Source organism: Cynocephalus volans, chromosome 8 (assembly GCF_027409185.1).
Source record: "Cynocephalus volans isolate mCynVol1 chromosome 8, mCynVol1.pri, whole genome shotgun sequence".
NCBI lineage: Eukaryota > Metazoa > Chordata > Mammalia > Dermoptera > Cynocephalidae > Cynocephalus > Cynocephalus volans.
In genome coordinates, this window is record NC_084467.1 from 21,601,523 (window position 1) to 21,627,765 (window position 26,243).

Consider the following 26,243-nt stretch of genomic DNA (forward strand, 5'->3'; position numbering starts at 1 on the left):
TATTCCCCTATTATAGCATTCCATCCCATATTACAGTTGTAACAGGGATAGAATGTGAGCTCCTTGAGGGAAGCTACTATCTTTTAAATCCTGAAGTGCCAAGCAGTGTTTTGTCACCCATGAACCTTCAAAAAATACTGAATAAGTGAATAGAAAGATAAGCAGAACCTGCTGGGAAAAGAAATCTCTAAATAATGGAAAGATTCTTACTGACTCTTGCTAACTATGGGGGAAAGACAAGGAATGAGAAAGGGAATAGGAACTTATAAAGAATAAAAATATGACAATTAGGTCCCCTTAGTAGAGACCCATGTCAGTAAGGCCAGGAAGTGAGCATGTAAACTGTAGGTCATCTTCTTAATGTGAGGAACAACAACATAGAAAAGTGGAATTTATAACTGATTCTAAAACTGTAGGCTATATCTTGAAAATTTGATGGAATTCATCAATTATTTGGGCATGGTGTTTTCTCTAGAAGTTGTTTAAGTAGAACTTCCATTTATTTAATAGTTGATGGTTTTCTATTTTTTTCTTGAGTCATCTTGATAAGTTATCTTTTGCTAGGCATTTGTCCATTTTAATCTACGTTTTCAAATTAATTGACATAGTATACATAAGTATTCCTTCGATTAGGAAAAAGTATTGTTTTTAAGACAAAATGGCTAGAAGGATGGAATAATGGCAGAAATAAGGATATAGACAAAGATTTGGGATTCAACATTTGTGGCATTTTCTTGTATTTCTGTGTTCTCAGAATATAGGCTTCTTTTGCATAGGAGATAGTGTTCATCATATTCCTTCACACATACTATGTTCTCAGAAGTATCTGTTGATTTCCTAGATCAAATAAAAAACCCAAAATTGGTAACTTAAGCCAAACAGTTATCTTATTATTTTTATTTATTTTTTTTTTCCTTATTATTTTAATAGCTGGTTTTGATTAATGCATGGTTGACCCAAGTGACATTTGCAGTTGTTTTTAAAAATAAAGACTTATTTAAATAAGTAAAAATTGGTTTCAAAGGCCATTCTCATTCATGGAATTTGACGTAAAAAAACTATCCTTTTAAATATAGCAACTCACTGAATTAAAAAAAAATCAGAAAGAATAAAAAATTTATCAGCTTTGAACTATAAAATATACATTATTTTCTTAACTATGTTATTTTATTTATTTATTTTTATTGAAACACAGTTGATTGTACATATCTGTGGGGTACAGAGTTGAATATTAATATTTGTGTCATTATTTTTTTTAAAAATTGTTATTAAGACTACTGTTACTTCCAAAAAAAATTAAAAATAGAATTAGCATATGATCCAGCAATTACACTTATGGTTATATATCCAAAAGAATTGAAAGCAAAGTCTTGAAGAAATATTTGTATACCCATATTCATAGCAGCATTATTCATAATAGCCAAGAGGTGGAAGCAACCCAAGTGTCCATTGATGGATGAATGGATAAACAAAATATGGTATATACATGCAATGGAATATTATTCAGCCTTAAAAAGGAAGGAAATTCTGATACACCCTACAGCATGGATGAACCTTGAGGACATTACATTAAGTAATAAGCCAGTTATAAAAAGACAAATACTGCCTGATTCCACTTATATGAGGTATCTAGAGTACAGTACATAGAAAGAGAAATGGTGGTTATCAGGAACTAGGGGTAGAGGATAATGGGGAGTTGTTGTTTAATGGACACAGAGTTTCAATTATGCAAGATGAAAAAGTTGTGGCAACTGGTTGCACATCAATGTGAATATACTTAACACTACTGAACTCTACACTTAAAAAATGGTTAAGATGGTAAACTTTATGTTATATGTATTTTACTACACTTAAAAGTTTAAAAAATAAATTAAAAAAGAAAAAGAAAACAAAGACTATTTTACCGTAAGAGTACATTTTAAAACCATAAGAGTACATTTTATGTACAAAAAAAATCATTTTAGTGGTTTAAAGAAAAACAACTTATACTAGTTGTTTGTTTTATCCACTCCTTCTCCAAACCTTATACCACAGTATCTAACTGGAAGGGAAATTACCTGGTAAAAATTTCAGCATCCTTGCTTTGTCCCATCTCCTCCTGTCCTAGTGGATACATACTTGGTTAAATATGTACTATATGAGGAAGGAGAAGCAAAGAGGTAGTGTGATCTTTAAAAATCCAAAGCAGATTATACTAGAATAATTTTGAAAGCTAATTTTTAGAGATTAACCAAAAGCACCTATCAGTGAAGGTCAACCTCTAACTGGATGCAGCTCCAAGAGAGTGTTATTGCAATAAGCAAGATTAGAAGAATGGCAATGGATACTACCTGGCCAACAAATCAATGAGACAGCACATATGCTTTTGATTCTAGATTGGTATAATCCTTTTTAACAAACTTTTTTTTTTTTTTAAAAAAGATGACCGACCGGTAAGGGGATCTTCACCCTTGGCTTGGTGTTGTCAGCACCACGCTCAGCCAGTGAGCTAACCGGCCATCCCTATATGGGATCCGAACCCGGGGCCTTGGTGTTATCAGCACCACACTCTCCCGAGTGAGCCACGGGCCGGCCCCTTTTTAACAAACTTTAACACAGCCTCCAGTACCATACAATAAGGTGATTTCTAAATATCTATGAGAAACTGATGACAGTAATACTTCTCTGTCAATCCAGTAATACAGATGCATTTACCAGCTCTTCTCCTTGTAGAAATTATGTTAATAAAGATGTTTTGGGATTTATGGTTTTAAATGCCAATATTTTTAAAAATGGAACAAGTGCTACAGAAATTCCTGTATTTTTCAGACTTGGAGGAAATGGAATTTGATTCTTTTTTGTTGTTGTTGTCTTTTTCGTGACCGGTACTCAGACAGTGAGTGCACCGGCCATTCCTATATAGGATCCGACCCGCTGCGGGAGCTTCGCAGCGCTCCCAGCACCGCACTCTCCCGAGTGCGCCACGGGCTCAGCCCAAGGAAATGGAATTTGGCAAAGAGTATTTCCTAAGTGATCTAAAGGGAAGCAAAATAATTAGCAAAATTGAGAGAAGAAAATATGAAAATGCATCAACTGAAGGCCTGCATTCTGCTAGCAGGAGAAAAAAAAGTATCTGTATTTTGTAAATAAGAATCCATGGTAAACAAAATCCAATTATCCTGAAGCAATTATCATTTTCTGTCACATCTGTTAAAACTGATCTCTGCCAAGAGGTGCCCTTTTAGGGTGTCCATTCGTCTTGGTTCATATCAACCATCCCAGAGTGGTAATTAATAGTATTCCCTCTTACTCTTAAAAGTGAACTAGTTTACGCAGTAAATTACATTACTGTTCTATCCTTGAAGAAACAGGAGGCAAAGATGCTAACATAGCTCAGTGTTCAGGATCCAATCATAGTCCCATAGTCAAAATTCAGCACAGATATACCTCATTTATCTAGCACTGTGAATAAAGCAGCAGAATAGCACTGCAATCCAGAATATGGATTCTGAAACCAAATGTCCCGGGTTCAAATCTCAGCCCTCTATACATACTCTTCAGCTGTGTGAACTCAGGAAAGTTTTTTGTTTTACTTTTTATTTTGAAATAATTTCAAACTTGGAGAAAAGTTGCAAGAACAGTACAAAGAACTCCCATATGCCCTTCATCTAGGTTTACCAATTACTAACATTTTTCCAACATTTATTTTATCTTTCTCTCAAACATACACACACACTATTTTATTATTAATTTTTTTTCATAATCTGTCTTAGGTTTATTTATTTATTTGTTTGTTTATTTACTTATTTAGGCAGCTGGCCGGCATGGGGATCCGAACCCTATTATTAATTTTTTAACCATTTGACAACAGGTTGCAGACATCATACTCCTTTCTCTAAATACTTCGGGGGTGTGTGTGTGGTATTTTCTAAAAACAAACTACAGTAGAATTATCACCTTAGAAAACTTAACATTCATACAACATTATTATCTAACAAAAAGTCCATATCTAAATCCTACCAGTTGTCCCAATAATGCTCTTTATTTTTAAATTTTTTTATTTTATTTATTTTATTTTATTTTTGGCAGCTGGCCGATATGGGGATCTGAACCCTTGACCTTGGTGCTATAACACTGCACAACATTCCAATTTTAAAATGGGCTTAAGATCTGAAAATATATCTCATCAAAGAAAATATACAGTTAGCAAATAAGGGTACAGGGATCTGAACTCTTGACCTTGGTGCTATAACACTGAACAACATTCCAATTTTAGTATTTTATTTATTTATTTATTTATTTTATGTTAGTGATTTATTTTATTTATTTATTTATTTTTCTTAATTTTGTCGATATACAATGTGGTTGATTATTGTGGCCCTTTACCGAAACCCCCCTCCCTCCTCCCTCTCCCCCCTCCCACCCAACAACCAATAATGTTCTTTATGACAATTTTTTCCCCTCAACTCAGGATGCCAATCCCAATCCAGAATCTTGGACAGGCTTCTTAACCTCTTTGTACATCAGTTTCCCCACCTGTAAAATGGAGATTAATAATAGTACCTACCTCACAAGATTATTGGGAGAAATGAAGGAGTAAATATAATAAAGAATTTAGAACAGTTGCTGGCATTTAGTGCAGGTGTTAGCTGCTTTTAGAGAATGACAGACTCCACATAAAGTAGAATTGTCAGATAATGGAAATAACTCTTTAGACACTATACTTTTTGAAGGCATTTTAATGAAAATCTCTGTAAAATACATTGTGCATAGCTATCACAGAGTATATTAAATATAATTTAACCTTTTCTTGGTAACTCAGAGTGGTACTACTGTAAACTGTCATGTTACCAGAGACTCCTGAGGTGTGAGGGCTATATGCCTTTGTAGTAAAATGCCTGCAAAGTTCTGGACAGACATCTTGAATCTCCTCCTTCTCCTGTCATGCTTCTGATCATTAGTATGTATTAGTGCACCTAATCTATATTATTCTAATAATACTGATAGTCAATACAAAGCATCTAGTTTAAAAAGCACTTTCGCATCATCTCTCATTAATCATATCACTTGGTTAATTAGCTGATCTGAATCTCACAAGTAGTCTATGAGGTAAAAAAGAACATGTATTACTACTCCCAATTTTAACCCCCTCATTACAGGCAAATAAATGAAGGCTCAGAGAGGTGAAGTGACTTATTTTGGGCTGCACAGTCAACAGGCAACAAAGTCAGCCCTCACACACCTGTGTCCTCTGTGCCTCAATATACACAATTATCTGAGTTAGGCCCTAGGGTGATGCTACTTTTGAGGTAAAGTGAAGGAGCTTTCTGAAAGCTATTTGCCACTCAGAAGCACTTTCAGCTTACCTTTAGATACAAGGAATTGTGGGGCCGGCCCGTGGCTCACTCGGGAGAGTGTGGTGCTGAGAACACCAAGGCCCCGGGTTCGGATCCCATATACGGATGGCCGGTTTGCTCACTGGCTGAGCGTGGTGCTCACAACACCAAGTCAAGGGTTAAGATCCCCTTACCGGTCATCTTTTAAAAAAAAAAAAAAAAATAGATACAAGGAATTGTGTTCTGGTTGGCTGAAACTGCCAGATGTCTGACTTTCAGATGCTTTTCCTCTACATTTTCTCCAATATCTTTCTAAAATTCTCTAAACTTTATGGCAACATTTTATTAATATGGACTCCATACATTTGAAACTTGAGATAAATTCAGACCTGAGTTAAAGTTTACGTCTGCACTCTAATAAAAAAAAGACTAAGAAAAGTGTAAATAAGATTGCAGGGAGAAATGTTTAATGAGCTGTTTTTAAGCATTTCAAGAGTCTAATTTACATACAATTAAAGTTAAATTGCACATCATTCTCAGCTATTCATTAAACCAGGTCCAAGGACCTCTATCTACCTAACAAAATAACCTGGTAACACCATTGGCCTAGTTTCAATTACTGTATGACCTCAAAGTAACAGCTGCACCTAAAGAAAAACATACACTCTCACTAGGTTTTCCCCCAGTTAGCCCAAATTAATGAGGTTTGGTAGTACCCCAACTAAGACCCCCAAAACCTATCTTCCCCTGACAGCCTAGAGTAGAAGCTGAAATGTAGTTAAACCACTTGTCCTAGAAACTAAGTAGAGGAAGCAAGACACAATGGCACAGAGCTAAAAGCCAGAGGGCTAGGGTTCTAGGGCAGATTATGGCACTAAATGTGTGTGACCTTGGTTAAATCATTGTACTCTCTAGCTTTCAATTGCCTATTTTACAAAATGAGGGAGCCAATAATGTGGTCTCTAAGTACAACATCCCATTAAAAGGATCCAGAGCTCTTTGGGGAAAGGGCAGGAAAGGTACAAGATGAGTCTAGAACATTTTATCATACTATAAGCAAAGCAAAGAATACTATCAAAGACTACTGAGTTATGTCAAAAGGAATCAGGAGCCAACTTGAAGAGCTTCTCACTGTTCCAAAATGGAATGAATTGGGCCGGCCCGTGGCTCACTCGGGAGAGTGTGGTGCTGATAACACCAAGGCCACGGGTTCGGATCCCATATACGGATGGCCGGTTCGCTCACTGGCTGAGCGTGGTGCTCACAACACCAAGTCAAGGGTTAAGATCCCCTTACCGGTTATCTTTAAAAAAAAAAAAAAAAAATGGAATGAATTGAACATCAATAAGAATAACTACAACAAATTAAAACATATCCGAAGTGTTAAAACACATAAGTTTATTATCTATGACCATTTACAACACACAAAGAGACACCTGGACATTATGAGCCTCCTAATGGAAGAATACACTACCATTAATGAAGTATTACTGCCAAAAAAGGAACCTGATTCAGGTCAAGCCTCCAGAGGTGCACTGTCCAACAGGTAGCCACTATACACATGCAGCTATTAAGCACTTGAAACATGGCTAAAGTGAGTTGACATGTACTGTAAGTGTAAAACACTAAATTCCAAAGATTTAGGATTTTTTTAAAAATGTAAAATATCTCATTAATAATTTTTACTGATTAAACATTGAAATAATAGCTTCCAACTATTGGGTTAAATAAAATATATTATCAAAATGAATTTCCCCTGTTTCTTATCTTCTTAATGTGTCAACTAGAAAATTTAAATTTCATTTGAAGCTTGAATATTTCTACTAGGCAATGCTGCTCTAGATCTAACAACCAGTTTACAGGGAAATATACCAGATAAAGGAACATAAATGAATCACAGAAATTCAATTAGCAAAGTCCAGAATGGGAAAACTACTTGGTTTCTTCAATAGCAGCAATAACAAAAATACAAGGGAAAAAAAGAGGTGAGATTAAAACAGACTTAGAAGCCAAATAAACAGGGCCGAGCCCGTGGCGCACTCGGGAGAGTGCGGCGCTGGGAGAGCAGCGTCGCTCCCGCCGCGGGTTCGGATCCTATATAGGACTGGCTGGTGCACTCACTGGCTGAGTACTGGTCACGTAAAAGACAAAAAAAAAAAAAAAGAAGCCAAATAAACAAAATCAATCTATGGGCCTTGTTTCAAATCGATTCAAATAAACCAAATGTTTGGAGAGAAAGGGTGGTAGGGATGAAAGAAGAGAGGGAGAGAGAGAAAGCAATTCTGGAAATTTGAACATGAAGTGGATATTTGATGATATACTATGGTTATGTTTTTGTTTTTGTTTTCAAAAAGATTATCTTTTATCTTTTAGAGTTACATACTGAAATTATTTACAATTAAAATGATACAATGTCTGGGATTTGTTTCAAAAGAATCCAGTGGGGATGAGGAAGTGGGTGGTGGATAGATGAAGCAAGACTGAACATGAGGTGATAACTGTTGAAGCTGAGTAATGGGCATATAGTGATTCATTATATCACCCTCTCTACATTTGTGTATGTTTGAAATTTTCTACAATTTTTTTAAATGAGAAGGGCAGACAATTTTATCTATAACAACTCTTATAGCTCTCCAATCTACAATAGTCTATGTAAATAAATCATGGAGTTGACTAATTCTTCACAATGTCATTCAATCTAATTTACTGCCTCCAGGACACATTACAACATTATCTCACTCAATAAATATTTATTGAGTAACTACTAAGTGAAAAGGCCTGAGCAGTATAGAAGATGCACAGAAATACAAGAAACAGTTTCTATTTAAGGAGTTTAGTCATACAGGAGAGATGAGAAAAGTACATACACATAAAAAAGGTAAAAAGTGATGAAGCTATGGTTTAAGTATCATAAGTAAGGTACTTCTGGTTGAGTAAACCACAGAAGGCATCATAGAGGAGTGACATAAAACTGGGCATTAAAAATTGGCAGGATTTGGACAAACAGTGACAAAGAGTATTATATCAGAGGTGGACAGACGGTGTGAGTAGAAGCACAAAGACAGCAAATAAAAGGCAGAGACATTTTTGGAAAAAGATGAGTACATTATTGCACAAGTAGTAGGATGCAAATTTGGAAAGACAAGTAGGGAACAGCCAGATCATATAGAATCTTAAATATCAGGCTGTTTGTACTTTAGTCAGTAAGCAATGGGAGTCACACAGTTGGAGTTGATTATACAATATTTAGGAAGACACTATACATCTCACATAAGTGGAGTAGAACAGAATAAAGCTGGGGAGGGAGATTGGAAGTAGGAACAAATAATCAAGGCAAAAGGTAACAAAGGACCTGAACTGGAGCAGTGGGAGAAAAAGGGAGAGATCTGAGACTGTCTGGACATGGAAAGAGATAGGAGTTCAGGGAAGTAAATGGTAACTGAGGTTTTATATCTGGATGAACTGGGAGAAGAGTGGAGTCAATGTCCTGCACGTTACCCTGAATAATGCTGAATAAATGACTGACTGACTGAATGAATAAATAGAAATACATCAGAGATGTAGTGCAGCAAGTCAGGGGATAAGGGGGTGGGGAGTGGGGTGGGCAAAAGATAACAACTAGCCTTAAACTATGAGGAAGCCAAGGCCCTGAAGGACAAAATGCTATCCAGGTGTGCTAAATATCTTCCTTAGAAATGCAATTCTCTAAAGCAAAGTTTCCATCATTAAAGCCTCTATAAAAGGTATAAAATTCATCCTTAAAACCTATAAACATGTCTCCCAAGCAAGGAGTAGACAAGCTATAACAATCTGACCACAGTTTCCCCCAAACAGACAACCCATGAAAAGCTGGAGGTGCAGGCAGGACGTAGATGGAGTAGTACAATAGAATTTCTGGGACTGGGGCTCAGAGGTGGAAATATAGATTTGGGAGTTACTGCATGCTAGTTGTAATTAAAGACACAAGAGTAGATGACCTCCCAATACAAAAGCACAGAAAGAGAAGCAAGGTCAGAGGACAACTTAGAGACTGACAAAGGATAATCAGAAAGGCAGAAAGAAAACCAGAACAATGCTGTGTCATAAAAGCTTAGAGAGTCTAGCCAGTTAGTTCAGTTGGTTACAGTGCAGCCTTATAACACCAAGGTCACATGTTTGGATCCCCGTACCAGCCAGCCGTCAAAAAAAAAAAAAAAAAAAGCTAAAAGAAGAGTTTCTAGAAGGAAGGCAAGCTCAATTGTTGTCTTTTTCCTCGACTCACATATCTAATCCATTAACATGTTCTATCAGCACCACATAAGGACATTTAGATCAATGACAGACGGCATATACAATGGTGGCTATACCGTATAGTCTAGGTATATAGTAGGCTTTACTATATAGGTTTGGGTAAGTATACTCTATCATATTCACACAATGACGAAATCGCCTAATGATGCATTTCTCAGAATGTGTCACCATTGTTAAGTGACACATGACCGTATTAAGTACATCCACTTTTCTCATCTCTTGTGCCACCAACCTAGTTAAAGCCTCCACCATTACTTGGATTTCTGCAGTAGCCTTCTATTACCCACTTCAATCAATTCTTGCCCCCAGATAATCCATTCTCTTTGCAGCAATTGCATTAATCTTTCAAAAATGGAAATCAGATCATATGCCAACCTCCTCATTTAAAACCCTGTAAGTGACTGGATATTTAAAGATTAAATTAAAAGGGCTGGCTTGTGGCTCACTCGGGAGAGTGTGGTGCTGATAACACCAAGGCCACAGGTTCAGATCCTATATAGGGATGGCCTGTTGGCTCACTGGCTGAGCATTGTGCTGACAACACCAAGCCAAGGGTTAAGATCCCCTTACCGGTCATCTTCTAAGAAATAATAAAGGGCCGAGCCCGTGGTGCACTCGGGAGAGTGCGGCGCTGGGAGCGCGACGACGCTCCCGCCGCGAGTTCGGATCCTATATAGGAATGGCTGGTGCACTCACTGGCTGAGTGCCAGTCACGAAAAAAAAGGCAAAATAAATAAATAAATAAATAAATAAATAAATATATTAAATTAGAGTATGACAATGCTAATATAATTATGGGTAATATTTATCTTTTAGAGCTATAAGCTGAAATATTTACAGATGAAACGAAGTCTGGGATCTCCTTCAGAATAAGGGCAAACACTTCTGAACTCATAAGGCCAGTCTTACTCCCATATCAAAACCAGACAAAGACATCACAAGGAAAGAAAACTGAGCTGGTTGGTTAGGTCACTTGGTTAGAGTGTGGTGCTGATAACGCCAAAGTCCAGGTTCGATCGCTATACTGGCCAGCCAAAAAGAAAAGAAAACTATGGACCAATTTCCCTTTATGAATAGAGATGCAAAAATCCTCAATAAAATACTAACAAAATAGGCCGGCCCGTGGCTCACTCGGTAGAGTGCGGTGCTGATAGCACCAAGGCCACGGGTTCGGATCCTATATAGGGATGGCTGGTTTGCTCACTGGCTGAGCGTGGTGCTGACAACACCAAGCCAAGGGTTGAGATCCCCTTACAGGTCATCTTTAAAAAAAAAAAAAAAAAAAATACTGACAAAATGAACTAGCAACATACGAAAAGGATTATACACCATGACCATTTATCCCAGGAACGCAAGGTTAGTTCAACATATGAAAATCAATTAATGTAATACACAATGTTAATGGGATAAGGAACAAAAACTGCACAATCATTTCAGTAGATGCAGGAAAAGCATGTGACAAAATCCAATACCCTTTCATGACAAAAACACTCAACTAGAAATAGAAGGGAACTTAACCTGACAAATGGCATCTACAAAAAACCCAGCTAGCATCACACAATGGTGAAAGACTGAACGCTTTCCCCCTAAGATCAGAAATAAGACTAGACGTCCTCTCTCACCACTTCTATTCAATATTGTACTGGAGGTTCTAGCCAGGGCAATTAGGCAAGAAAAAGAAAGGTACTCAGAATGGAAAGGAAGAAGTAAAACTATCCTTATTTGCAGATGAAATGGTCTTGTATATAGAAAATGCTAAGGAATCCACAAAAAACAAAACAAACAAACAAAAAACTATTGGAGCCAAGGTGGCAGGATACAAGATCACTATACAAAAATCAATTACGGGAGCTGGCCAGATAGCTCAGCTGGTTAGAGAGAAGCCTTGTAACACCAAGTTCAAAGGTTTAGGTCCCCTTACTGACAAGCCACCAAAACAACAACAACATCAACAACAAAAAACCCATTAAAAAATCAGTTATATTTCTAAACACTGGCAATGAACAATCTAAAATTAAAAAGACACTTTCATTTACGATAGCATCAAAAAGAATAAAATACTTAGAAATAAATTTAACAAAAGAAGTGTAAGACTTATACACTGAAAACCACAAAACATAGAAAAAAGACCTAAGTAAATGAAAAGACATATTAACATCTCATATTAATGGACTGGAAGATTTAATATTGTTAAGATGGCAATACTCCCCCAATTGACCTACAGATTCAATGAAATCCCTATCAAAATCCCCCTGGGCTTTTTCTTTTCTTTCTTTTTTTTTTTTTGGCAGAAATTGACAAACAACTTAAAATTCATATGTAAGTACAAAGAATCCACACAGCCAAAATAATATTAGAAAAGAAGAACAAAGTTAAAGGACTCATGCATTTTTGGTTTGTTTTGTTTTGTTTTTAGGGGAACTGAGGGATGAAGGAAGAAAGGGAGTGAGGAAGGGAAGAAGGAAGAAAAAAAGGAAGAAAGGGAAGGAGGGAGGAAGGAAGGGAAGGAGAAGTGAAGAAAGAGAGGAAAAAAAGAAGGGAGACAGGAAGGAAGGAAAGGAGGGAGGGAGGGAGGAAGCGACTCATGAATTTTTATTTCTAAAAAAAATATTTACTATAGTGCTATAATTATCAAGACTGTGTGGTACTAGCATAAACACAGATATTTACTATTTATTTGACAACTCGCTGGTACTGGGATTTAAACCCATGACCTTGGTGTTATAAGGCTGTATTCTTAGGCTGAGCTAACCAGCCAGCCCAAGATAGATTTTTTTTTTTTTTTTTTTTTTTTTGTCTTTTTCGTGACCGGCACTCAGCCAGTGAGTGCACCGGCCATTCCTATATAGGACCCGAACCCGCGGCCACTGGGAGCATCGCCGCGCTCCCAGCGCAGCACCCTCCCGAGTGCGCCACAGGCTCGGCCCCCAAGATAGATATTTAGATCCATGGAATAGAATTGAGAGCCTGGAAGTGAACTCATACATTTGCGGTCATATGGTCTTTCATAACAGTGCAAGAAAATTCAATGGGGAAAGAACTGTCCTTTCAACCAATGGTTCTGGGACAACTGGATACCCACATGCAAAAGATAAAGTTGCATCCCTGGGCTGAGCCCGTGGCGCACTCGGGAGAGTGCAGCGCTGGGAGTGCGGCGACACTCCCGCCGCGGGTTCGGATCCTATATAGGAATGGCCGGTGCACTCACTGCCTGAGTACCGGTCACGAAAAAGACAAAAAAAAAAAAAAAAGTTAAAGTTGCATCCCTACCTTATACATACAAAAAAATTAATTCAAAATGGATCAAACGCCTTAATATAAGATTTGAAAGTATAAAATGCTTAGAAGAAAACAGGTGTAAATCTTCATGGTCTTAGATTAGGCAACAGTTTCTTAGATATGACAGACACCTAAAGCACAAGCAACCAAAGAAAAAATAGATAAAGTGGACTTCATCAAAATTAAAAACTTTAATTTTTTTTAAAGGGCACAATCAAGAAAAAGAAAAGATAACCCACAGAATGAGAGAAAATATTTATAAATCATATACATGATAAAGAACTTGTATCCAGTATATAAAAGAACTATTACAACTCAATAATAAAAGGACAAATAACCCAATTTAAAAATAGGCAGGGGTTGGCCATTTAGCTAAGCTGACTAGAGCACAGTGCTGTAACACCAAGGTCAAGGCTTCATACTGGCCATAAGGGCCAGCTGCCAAAAAGAAAGACGGGGGAGAGGGGGAAGACAAAACATTTAAATAGACATTTCTCCAAAAAAATACACAAAGAGCCAAAAAACACATGAAAAGGTGTTCACCATCATTAGTCATTAGAGCCATGCAATTCAAAACCATACTGAGATACCACTTCACTACCACTTCACACCCACTAGGATGGCTATAATTAAAAACACAGAAAATAATAAGTGCTGGTGAGGATGTGGAATAATTTGAACCCTCATACACTGCTAGTGGGACTGTAAAGTGGTACAGAAACTTTGGAAAAATCTGTCAGTTCTTCAAACATGGAGTTATCATATGACCCAGGAATTCCACTCATAGGTATATACCCAAGAAATTGAAAACATATGTCCACACAAAAACATCTGTACATGAATGTTTACAGCACCCTTATCCATAATAGCCAAAAAGTGGAAATAATTCAAATGTCCGTCAACCAATGAATGAATAAACAAATGTGATATATCCACATAATGGAATATTACTCAGTCATAATAAGGAATGAAGTACTAATACGTGCTTTATGGATGAACCTTTAAAACATTATGCTAAGTAAAAGAAGCCAGTCACAAAAGACCACATATTGTATGATTCCACTTATATGAAATGTTCAAAAAGAGCAAATCCATGGAGAGAAAAATAAAATAAATAAAAAACACAAGACATTGAGCTGGCTGGTTAGCTCAGTTGGTTAGTGCAGGGTGCTGATAACACCCAGGTCCAGGGTTCATCCCTGTACCAGCCAGCCGCCTAAAAGAAAAAAAAAAGTCTTGGACAGAGAAAGTAAATTAGCAGTTGCCTAGGGCTATGGGGAGGGGAGAAAGAGTAGTGACTGCTAATAAGTATGAGATTTCTTTTTGGGGTGATGAAATTGTTCTGGAATTAGACAGTGGTGATGGTTGTACAACCTTGTGAATATACTAAAAAGAACTGAACTATAAACTTTACATGGGTTAATTGTTTGGTATGTAAATCATATCTTAATTTTGAAAATTAAAAAATTAAAGTCCATATGAAGATTTGTACAAAAATGTTCGTAGCAACTTTATTTGTAATAGTTGAAAGCTGAAAACAACTCAGATGTCCATCAACAGGTAAATGTATAAACAAATTGACATATTCATATAATGAATTATTATTTGGCAATAAAAAAGAATGTACTATTAATATATGCAACAATATGGTTGAATTTCAAAATAATTATCCTAAATGAAAGAAGCCAGACACCCACTCCCCAAATGTTCACATACTATATGATTCCATTTACATAAAATTCTGCAAGATGCAAACTACTTTATAGTGAAGGAAAGCAGATTAATGGTTGCCTGTAGACTGAATCGGAGGAGGGGCAGTGGGGGAGGAAAGAATGATTACAAAGGGAACAGGAAGAAATGTTTAGGGATGGATATGTTCATTATCCTGACTATGGTGGTAGCTTCACTGGTATATACATATTTCAAAAACTTATCAAATTTTACATTTTAAATATATGTAGCTTATTGTACGTCAATAATACCTCACTAAAGCTGTTGTAAAAATAAAATATAAACACTGTTAATTCAAGTATTTAAATTGTTGGAGTTCTATAGGCCAGAAAATCATTTAAAATAAAAGTTACATCGTTAATTTTTGAGAAAATAATAATAGTGGAGGCATGTATTAGAAGGAAAAATATTGGCCAGGAGTTGATAATTTGGTTTGTGGTGTTTTTTTGGGCAACTGGCCAGTACAGGGAACCGAACCCGTGACCTTGGGGTTACAAGGTTGTGCTCTAACCAACTGAGCTAACCGGCCAGCCCAGGAGTTGATAATTGTTGAAGTTAGGAGATAGATACATAGGTGTTCATTATACCATTCTCTTTACTTTTATATATGCTTGAAATTTTGCATTAGAAAGTTTTTTTAAAAACTCCTCAAGCACTTCAATTTAAAAACAAAACACTTCTTCACAACTTCCAATTTTATTTAAAAATCAAATTCCTTACTAGTCTTACAAAGCTTTGAGATATCTGGCTCCTATCTACCTCTCTCCAATTACGTACCATGCCACTATTATTCACTTATCCTCATAGTGGGCTTCCATCATTCCGGAATACACCAAGGATTTTCCTGATTCCTCTTACAGTTCTTCTACCTGAACCTCTGTTTTCTCATCTCTTCATTTCATTTTCACTCTTCAGTTTGTTTCCTTCTCAGAGAAGCCTTTCCTGGCCATCCTTATCTAAGTTCTTCCATTACTCTTTATTATAGCACCCTATTTTATTCTCCTCCTAAGACATCACAATCTTTCAAAATTTATTTATGTGTTTATTGTCTATCTAAGCCTTCCCAAAGTGCATGAGAACACGGACCTTGTTTCTCATGATCACTGAGTTGTATCCCTAGTACCTGGCACACAGTAGGCACTCAATAAATCTGCTGAATATTAAAACTAATAACTCAACACTGGGCATCACCCTATTGTTGAATGTTTAACATAACAAAGGCATACAGAGAACCTACTGTTCATAAGGCTTCAAGTAACACACATACACAGCTGAAGTGAGAGGATACATGGTATGATGGGAATTAAATGGACAGCATTAAGACAAAAACAAACAACAACAACAAAAAAACCTCTTCTAAAGGCTACTGAAAACAGCAAATAAACAGAGTATTTCCCCCCCCCAGAGAATTTATTTATAAACAGAAACAAGAGAGTTATGATATTGTCCCTTCTCTAGATAAAGATGTATAAGCAAAGGGTCCCCCAGGGATCAAGGCTGAAACCTTTCACAATTAACATTTTTAGAAATTATCTAAAAAGAAAACTATCTAGTGAAATCTTCCCAGTTTGCAGATGACTCTACAGCAATAGATAGAAGTACAATGGTACTAGTTGTGTGTGTCCACAAATGTGGAAAATAGCTTCCTTATAGACAAAAGTAAGGTAATGCAGTAATGGAAAAATAGTCTAAACTATAATTATAGGATGATGAGCTCTAAAGCTATCTGTAACATCATAGGAAAGGGGTTCAGAGTCCCTGGACTGTATTCTGAATACAGCTACGAAAATGCAACAAAGTGCTGGCTGTTAACTATGAAAGCTTTGGAAACACAGAACACATTATCCTATCTTTGTACAAACCAAAGTGTATCTGTACTTAGAATAGAATGTGCAGTTGCAGTCATCACAGCACAAAAAAGGTAAAATAGAAAAGGCCTAGAAAGGTATCCGAAAACACCAAAAGACAGAGTTGCTTCTGTATGAGCACAGATTTTTTTTTAAATATAAAGGACACTTTAATATGAAACAAAGAGGGCGTGAAATGGTAAATAGACTTCTGCATCAAATCTTAGAAGTTATAAAGCAGTTAGAAGTCTAAAGAAACAATGAAGCGTAATTTTTTTTTTTCTTTTTTGTGACCGGTAAGGGGATCGCAACCCTTGGCTTGGTGTCATCCGCACCGCACTCAGCCAGTGAGCGCACCGGCCAGCCCTATATAGGATCCGAACCCGCGGCGGGCACCACTGCGCTCCCAGCGCTGCACTCTCCCGAGTGAGCCACGGGGCCGGCCCTGAAGCATAGTTTTAAAAAAAATTTTTTAAGACCAGGTTTTAGAATCAGAGAGACAGGGGTTTTGAATTCTAGTCCCAGCAGGTTTAGTTGTGTAACCATGAGCAAATTACTTAATTTCTTTGAGCCTCTCTTATCTGTTAAAAATAACTATTTCGAAGCACTGCTGTGAGGATATGCACAATGCCTCGTACACAGTATGTTTACCACACAGTACAACTGATTACTTAGGTGGGGAGTATAGAATGAAAGAAAGGACAATTCAAAGACAGTATAGATAAATACATACGTAACATTTCCATAAGAAACTCCTAAGAGAAATTATGAATTTTGGGCAACACAGCCCTCCATTTTGAAGTTGACATTTTCATGCCTTCCCCATAGGCAGCCTTTTGGAAGCCTCTAAGAATTGTGCCTTTTCACCAAGATGGTGCCAAAGGCACCCAAAGCTGCAGTCAAAGCAAAAGCTGTGAAGACCAAGAAAGCACTGTTGAAAGGTGTCCATAGCCACAAAAAAGAAAAAGAAAAAAGATACAAATATCACCCACAGTGGCCCAAGACACTGCAGCTCCAGAGGCAGCCCAAATATCTTGGGAAGAGAGCCCCCAGGAGAAACAAGCTTGACCACTGTGCCATCATCAAGTTCCCCCTGACCACTGAGTATGTCATGAAGAAGACAGAAGACAACACACTTGTGTTCACTGTGGATGTCAAAGCTAACAAGCATCAGATTAAACAAGCTGTGAAGAAGCTGACACTGAAGTGGCCAAGGTCAACACCCTGATTAGGCCTGTGGAAGAGAAGAAGGCACACGTTCGACTGGCTCTTGATTATGATGCTTTGGAAGTTGCCACCAAAATTGTGATCATCTAAACTGAGTCCAGCTGGTTAATTCTAAATATATATATATTTTTTACCATTAAAAAAAAAGGAGGGATAGAAGTCTGAACTACATAGATCATGTGTCTGACCAAATACATTTGTTAATTTATAATAACAATTGTTAACATTTATTGATCAATGGACTAAGTAATGATATTGTTTAATCATTCCAATATTCCTCTGAGATATGCTCTATATTTTATAGTAAAATGAGATATGTTGTATATTTTACCGTAAAATATGAGACATGCTCTATATTTTACAGATGAGAAAACTGAGGCTAAGAGAGGTTGTGTCATTTGCCCAAAGCTACAGAGTTACTGTTAAGTGGCAGAGCCTACATCTGAACCCAGATGGACTGACTCTCTAGAATCTATACTCTTAACCACAAAGCAATACTGCCTCCTATTCTGCAAGAAATATTGGGTAATGGGTATGCAAGAATGAAGTGGGTGATGAATAAGTGTATAGTAAGTATTCAAAAATGTTGCCTGATGAGGGCAATCCAGCTAAGAATACCAGCAGCTAGTCAGTCAGATTTCGGGTAGTCCCGAGCACAAACACTGAAATAACAAAAACTGATTAATGAGGTTATGACAAACCTAACATAAAAAAGGAAGCCTAAAATTCCCTAAACTATGGTCTCAGTTGTCATAAAGTACAGAGAAAGAGGAAAACATATCACACTGCTAACTGGTGGCATGATGGGTGATTTTTATTTCCAGCTCCATGTTATCTGAATTGGGCAATTTTTTTTTTAAATTTTACAAAGAGCACTCATTATTTTCATAATTGAAAAAGGGCAGGAACAAAAATAAATCTGAGGAAACCTTCACTCTTTATTCACTTCTGATTGTGTAATTTGTTGTACTGAGCATGTATTACTTTTATAATTTCAAAGAGTTTTAAAAATAAATAAAATAGGATATTAGGAAAGGGAAGTAAATCACATGCAAATACCAAAGCAAAAAAAATGGATGTGATGTAAGAATAAGCAAATCAGGAGCTGCAGTTGGTTGGAAAGAACTCTAGATACACATCAAAGGACTTGGGTTCATACTGATAGACACATCAGCATGGATGAATCTCAAAAACTTTATGAACCGAAAAAGACACAAAACAGTGCATACTGTATGGTTCAAGAACAGGCAAAATTAATCTGTGGGGATAGAAATCAGAAGAGTGGTGGGGAATGACTTGAAGGGGGCATGAGGGAACTTTGGAGGGTGATGGACATATTCTATCTTTTGATTGGAGTGTTGGCTACACAGGTGTTTGTATCTGTTAAAACTCATTTAATTATGCACTTGCATTACTATGTATTTCACTGTATGTAAATTTTACCTTTTAAAAATCTCATTTAAAAAAAGACAGGTTTCAGTCTCAAGTCCGCCATTTATTACTTGAGTGACTTTGAGGAAGTGACTTAATCTCTCTGAACCAGTTTACTTCATCTATAAAATGTAGCTACTAACATAATATAATTTATCTCAAGTGCTGGAGACTGACTGTAATGGTTGGGAGCACAGTGCTTTGCAAATTATTACCCACTGAATGATGAAGGAGCTTTAAAAGTAAAGAGGGAGGCAAAGTTGGTTTTATAATTCCACAGATGTCTTTGATATCAGGAATACTATTCTTTAAAGACTATGAATATTCTCCAAAGGGAAGTTTATTTACAGTTCCCAATTTTGAATGGAAGGGAATATCCATGTGGCATGCCCCAAGACTTTCTTCCAGAGAGTTAAACAAAAATTCTTTTTTTTTTTTTTTGTCTTTTTCGTGACCGGCACTCAGCCAGTGAGTGCACCGGCCATTCCTATATAGGATCCGAACCCGCGGTGGGAGTGTCGCAGCGCTCCCAGCGCCGCACTCTACCAAGTGCGCCACGGGCTCGGCCCTTAAACAAAAATTCTCAAGACCTGATATGAGAGAAAGCTTTTTAGACTGAGTACTTGCTAGAACAATGGCATAATCGGCAGGGTTGGGGAGGGGAGATGGGGAGGTGGTGTTTCAATTCTAAATACTTGGGAGTAAAAGAATTGCTCGTTACTTTACTATGCAATTACAAAGGTTAAATTTCACATGAGCCACATCATATGTGTGTGTGTGCACACACGCACACATACACACAGGCATACACATATATATATATTCACTCAAATTGGAACTGAGGTGAACCACTGCTCTTTCTCAAAAGGGCTTGTATATTCTAAAAATAAGAAACTTAATTGTGTTCAACTGGAATTAATTTTACAACTAAAAATGTATGTCAGACTTCTCCATATTTTACCAAAAAAGAAAAACAGACCTTGAAAAGAAGTATCACAGGCAAAGTTTAATAGCTTCTCTCATCAATCTCAAACTGTTTATTTTTATTAGTATGTGGAACTCATGATGAAAAGCAAATTTTTCTGTGATACTTCTATATCTGAACATTATTTTCTCTGCAAGCGTTCAACAATTCTTGTTTCTATTCTTCTCTTTTCTAATTCAATTCTGTTTGGTTTCTAAGTTAAGAAGTGTGTTTCATTTACATAAATGGTAACTATTCTGAGATACTATTCATAACCATACATTTGAATTCTCTAGAGTACCATTCATAACTTCAAATGGAACAGGAAAAAAAACACTCATTCAATTTCACCTTAATGGTGACTAAGACATGAATGATTATAATGTTATATGTAGAGAGTTGGCAAAAAGAGAGTGAAGTCACCAAATGTTACTACTACCTTGTCATTAATTTATGAATGTCCAAAGAAACCAAGGACCACTGCTTTGACCAATCTACCAATCACAAAAATACTGAACTTAGAAAAGCATGCCCATTAGCCAAACATTTCTTTTTAGAGTTATAAAGTATCTATGCAGGGACATCAAAAGATACAATATATCTTAGCCATGAGCTCAAAAATTAGCAAAGATCCTGATAAGTACTAACAAGATCTTTATAAAAGTAATGCTGCTTATTCTTTAGGTGTTAAACTTTTCAGCTGTGAGCTTTTCTTAAAAACATTCTTTCATACAAGGTTGTAATATTCTAGTAGTTCTTTACTCTAATCTTAATCAGTGATACAAATTGAATTTACATAGATCTGCATAAATAATTCAGCTATCTGTACTGCTCTAATATATTTAAACCGAATAAAAATTTGAACAGAATTTAAATAATGGGGCTAAAGTTGTCACCTCTTGATTTCCCTCATTTTCCTTTCTTATCCAAAGTCAGAGACAAAAGACTGTATAACCAGAAAGAAGGAATAAAGGAGAGCATGCACCCGAGGACATCTAGACACTTCCCTCCACTATTCCACTACCTCTACCCCTGTTGATATGACGGTCCTCAACCAATGTCTGGAGACATTTTTGGTTGTCACAACTGGGAGGGAGGTGCTACTGGCACCTAGTGGGTAGAGATGAGGGATGCTGCTTAAACATTCCTGGTCTGACCATGAAATAGGAGAGGAGAAATAAGAATGAAGCAGAAGATATGCATATTTTTAATGGTAAATTCTGATACAAGACAAGTTTGAAGTCCTGGCCTTTAACCAATACAGAATAAAATACAGTACCTGTCTTCAAGAATTTACCCACAGTCACAATAAAATAGCTTGGAATAGGATGTTACTCCACTAATTTGTAACCCTTTTGCAATATTATCAGTGCTGATGAAATGTAAGAGTTGGTCCTATTCCCAAGTCCAATCACGTCCCAATTCCACCTGCAACTCCTGATACATCATTCCACACCCTTTATATCTCCCAGACAGTGAAAGTACCATTCTTAGGAACCACAGAGGCACACCAAGTAGAAGGATGAACTGAGGCCCACAAACCAGGTGGCTATGTGGCTTCCTGAAGAACAGAATTCCTCAAATCTATGCTGTCATGGGGCTTCTTCTAAAGAGAAGAAATGATTTTTCATCCTCCAACACCACCAGTCCACCTCACTCTATTGCAGAGCTGTCCAAGAAAAGTTAAGAGTTAGCCATTTAAAGGAACCACCCAAATTCATATGGCTGGTAAACACAAGTTTCTCATATAGCATATACTTAAACAAAAAATACTCTAAATATATTTTAGTAAATTTCTTACCAAGTTGTGCAAATTGTGGAAACTTCATAAATTAAAAACGAACAAAATTTTGACTCAAATCCCATTCAGCAGTGATTACCTCACACTAAAGACCACCCTGAAGAGGAAAAACAGCTTTAAAATTGTGCAAACATGAATCTACAGATCCTCACATGATTAGTCTTTCTGTGAATTATATGGGAAAAGGTATAAATTCTCTTAATTGCTACACAAAAAATGATGAGCAAAGACCCTCTAAGTTACTATTTAAAAAAGAAGTGGAGGCCGTCATACTAACATCTCAAACGAAGACCAGTGAGAGTATTAAAAGATAAATTTTGAGGGCCGGCCCGAGGCTCACCTGGGAGAGCACGGTGCTGACAACACCAAGTCAAGGATTAAGATACCCTCAGCGGTCATCTTTTAAAAAAATAAATAAATAAAAATAAAAGATAAATTTGGGGGCTAGCTGGTTAGCTCAGTTGGTTAGAGCACAGATTATAACTCCAAGGTCAAGGGTTTGGATCCCCAGCTAACGAAAACAAAAAAGACAAATTCTGGTACTTAAGGAAAAATGCACATCAGGCACATTTTAATTTGAGCAAGATTTTTACATGACAGAAACAGAAAATAAAAGGTATCTTCTATATAGGACCCATGATTTTGGAATTAGCTTGGTCATACAATATTTTTTCCTGTAATTGTTCTTGTCATCATAAAAGTTTTACCTACAGAGGTCCACAATCCCTTCACTTCAATTCCAAAATCCAAAAGACTGTGAAAAACAAGTTTTTCATTATTCATTTGGTGGCAAAATCTGACAAGAAATGACACTGTTATTTATACTATTTATTTATCCTAGTTAGTGTAAACATTCAGATTTTTTACTACAGAAATAGTAATGCATTTGATTATGAGGTGCTGCCCCAGACCTCTCTGGAGTATTACATAACATGCACCATACATAACATGTCCCATATTTCTTTCCTAAAATCCAAAAATTTCTCAAATCAGAAACACATCTGGCCCCAAAAATCTACCCCCTACCTTTGGTCCCGAGTATTTTGAAATAAGGTACTGTGGACAAGTACACTAATTAAGACTAAATCTTCTTATACAGAAAATATAACTAATACTGAGAATGAATGTAGATCTTCACATACAATAAATACAATATCTTAACAACTATCCCACACATACAATCACGGAAAATAAATGTCAAAAAACGAACACAGCATTACGTGTTTTTCAAGTGATGGTGCATTTGCATCCTCCAATATCTAAATCAATTTCTCTTGGTTTGAAAACCACTAATTTAAATCACAGTTAAAATATAGCCAAAGTCTAAATTGGTAATTGTGTTGAAAAAAAGCAGCATCCGATGGTAAATAATTTACCCAGTAAATGTTCTGATTTAAAAAAAAATTCTCTCAGAGAGTTTAAGATTTAGAATTATTTCTAGAAAACAATTTCTGAACATCAAACAAATTACAAGTGACTTTTTCTATGAAAGCAGAGCCTTAGACATGGATAGGGACAGGGACAGCTCTTAAAGATATTTAAACAGGAAGAAGAGTTTCACAGTTTTTTCCTTCCTTCCTCGTTTAGTTGCTGCTTTTCTAGTTTTAGAATTTGAAACAAAGAAATACATATTGGCTCCACTGCTAAGAAACCCTTTCTCAGTAACTTCCTCTTCCAATTTTCTTCTCCACCATTGACATATGAGAACAATACCCGGCCAGTCCTACCATTTTGATTAAAAGCTCTCAGGTTTGGAAAAACTAAAGGCTGCAATTTACAGTACCCAACTAACGCCTACCCCAAGTCCACAGTCTTCACTCATATAGAAGTCAGATAACAGGGAACACAAAGAAAGGAACATTAAGCCTAATCAGAGGCGGGCTTTCACCCAAAGAATTGTAGGGGCCGAAGAAAAACTTCACTCCTAAAGATTCATTAATAAAAAATCACTGAGAAATTTAGATCAATAAGAAGAAAACGCATAACAAATTTTATTATTTAACGTGCTGGGAGAAGGCAGATTTTTGTACCCCAACAGAATCCAAAGAAATCTGAACTAATAAATGGGAAAGTTCTCCCATCTCAAGAAAACGTGGCCTTCTTAAGAAGAGGGAAAAATTACTGAGTGGGCACTACCCTGAACCAAAAGTCAAGCCTATACACCAATAGCTAGTGAACTGGCCACTGGATGAGGATTCAAACTGAGCTCCAGGAGGTTCCAACATACTTCAAAGTGACTTTTACAACTTAGAAATGATCCTTTCCTAACTTGATTACTTCTGTAAAAGAAAGAAAAATAAATAAAGAAAAAGAAACGGTCCTTTCCAACTCACAGATGAACTTATAACTAACCACCTAGAGACCAAGACCCAGTCTGTCTCCACGCCAGAAGTCAAATCAAATGTCTGGGGCCAGAGCCCTCTCCCCATTTGTGACAAAAGAACCTTCCCTACTACTATCTTTTAAGTGGGTAGTGACTTCCCCCCTGCCCAGTGATTCTCAGAGGAAACACCTTAACTTTGGTAAGCTCTGCACTTTGCTGTGTGACCTTGGGGCAAATTACTTAACTCCTCTGAAACTTAGTTTCCTTACGTGTAAATTATCCAGGGTGACTGTAAAATTTAAATAAGAACGTATGCCTAACCAAGGTTTGGCATATAGTAGGAGCACCATAAATGTTTTCCCGCTTCCTCCTAACCCTCCTGACTTCTGGGCCTAAATTTCAACCTAGCTCCAAGAGGCTCCAAGGATTCCTTCCTCTTCTCATTCTACGGACAAGTATATAAAACTTCCCCATCTCAGGTCTAGGATTCCTGGAGAACCAAGAGAACCGGACCCCAACTCATCGTGGTTTGAGTAGCACCTACGGCCTTCGTGGAAGAATCCCTTTAGCCAACTCTTCTCATTACTCCGCAGACCACCCTACAGGCAGACACATACGCACACACTTTCTGTGTCCTCCCCGCCGCTGTGCAACTTAGCAGGCCAGGGGCCTCAAAGAGCACCTCAATTACTTCATGGTTCAGATATGGAAACTGAGGCTCAGCCTGGGGGAGAAGTTGCCCAAGATCTCAGACAACAGCTGGGACCCAACTCATGTACATCTGCCGATAAAGCCCTCGTTTAACAAATGGGGAAACTGAGGCCCGGAGAGGGAAGTGACTTGCCTAGGATCACACAGAGAGTTGGTGGCAGAGCCAGGTCCGAAAGGGACGCTTTCGCAGCCTCACAGACTGGTGGGCCCCTCCAAGTCTCCGAGGGGGGACTCCAGGTCGCCCCCTTCCTGAGGGGATGGGGTGGACTAAGACACCAACCCGCGCTGACCGCTCGCCCGTCGTCTGCAGCAGGGGGAGCGGCACCCACGCCCCCAGGACCCTGCGCGGGTCGGGAGGAGAGGCCCGATCGGGGCCCGCGCCCCACGGCGGGGCCCGCCCAAGGGGACTTGTTGCTCACCTGGCCTCGCGCGGTCGCCCTAAGCGACAGGAAGGGCCGGCCGGCCGCCCTCCGCCCGAGGTCTCCTCCCGCGGACCGCCTCTCAGGCTGCCCCACAGCTGGACCCCCCTCAACGCGCTACGCCCCCAGCCGCGCTCGCCCGGCCCGTGTCCGCCATTACGCGATTCCCCGCCTCTGGGACGCAGCCACCCTCCGCCAACGGCCCTGATTGGTTCTCTGCCCCACCCGCCCGGGGCTTCCAGGCAGTTCATTGGCCTGAGCAGAATGCCAGTTAAATAACTACGTAAAAGACGTATTCAAGGGTACTGTCCCGGGAGCTCCACCCGAGCGACTTCCGCAATCAGAGTAAACAGCGGGGGACAAACCAAGTGAAGTGAGGGTGGGGATTAAGGTAAATCAACTCCTAAATTAATAGTAGGAAAATCCCACCTGAGAAAGTGTAAAAACTCATACCAAGTGTGTTGAAAAACGAATTCTTCTTTTTAGAATTCAAAGAACCAGTATTTTGGCGGGGAAGGCAGGAGCCAAGTCTATGAACTTTCTGTGTACACCCCTCAAGTTGCAGGTACCTTTGTCCCTTCACTCCGCGTCTCGGGCCCCGCCGAAGGTAGGGTGGGGAGAGTGAGTCATAGGCGCCAGCCCGCCCCTGAAGGATCCATCCGGGGCGAGGCCCGGGTCCTGGGACTAGGAGCTAGTTCTGAAAGACCAGAGTCAGGTGAGCTGGACCCGGGTTCAACTGCCACCTCACTGTGCGACTTCAGACAACTCCCTGAAACTCTCTGGGTCTCAGTCTGTCCTTCTGCAAAATAGGAGCAATCATATCTGCCTCACGTCCTGGAGTGGTAGTCGAGGATTCATGCTTGAGTGGGCATATGCGCGTCTTGTTGATTATTAAAGGCTGCAGC

At 38.1% G+C, this 26,243-nt stretch overlaps 1 protein-coding gene and 1 pseudogene across 2 annotated transcripts in view; one reads left to right on the top strand and one right to left on the bottom strand.

The window, feature by feature from the left end:
• The window catches only part of WASF2 (WASP family member 2), a 69,446-nt gene extending 43,945 nt beyond the window's left edge, over window positions 1-25,501 (bottom strand). For both annotated transcript variants that reach the window (XR_010024208.1, XM_063105274.1), the window contains exon 1: window positions 25,339-25,501. The gene's annotated coding sequence lies outside the window, so the exon portion shown is untranslated. The remainder of the gene's footprint in view (window positions 1-25,338) is intronic.
• LOC134384094 (large ribosomal subunit protein uL23-like) lies at window positions 17,334-17,779 on the top strand (annotated as a pseudogene).
• Window positions 25,502-26,243: the final 742 nt, after the last annotated feature.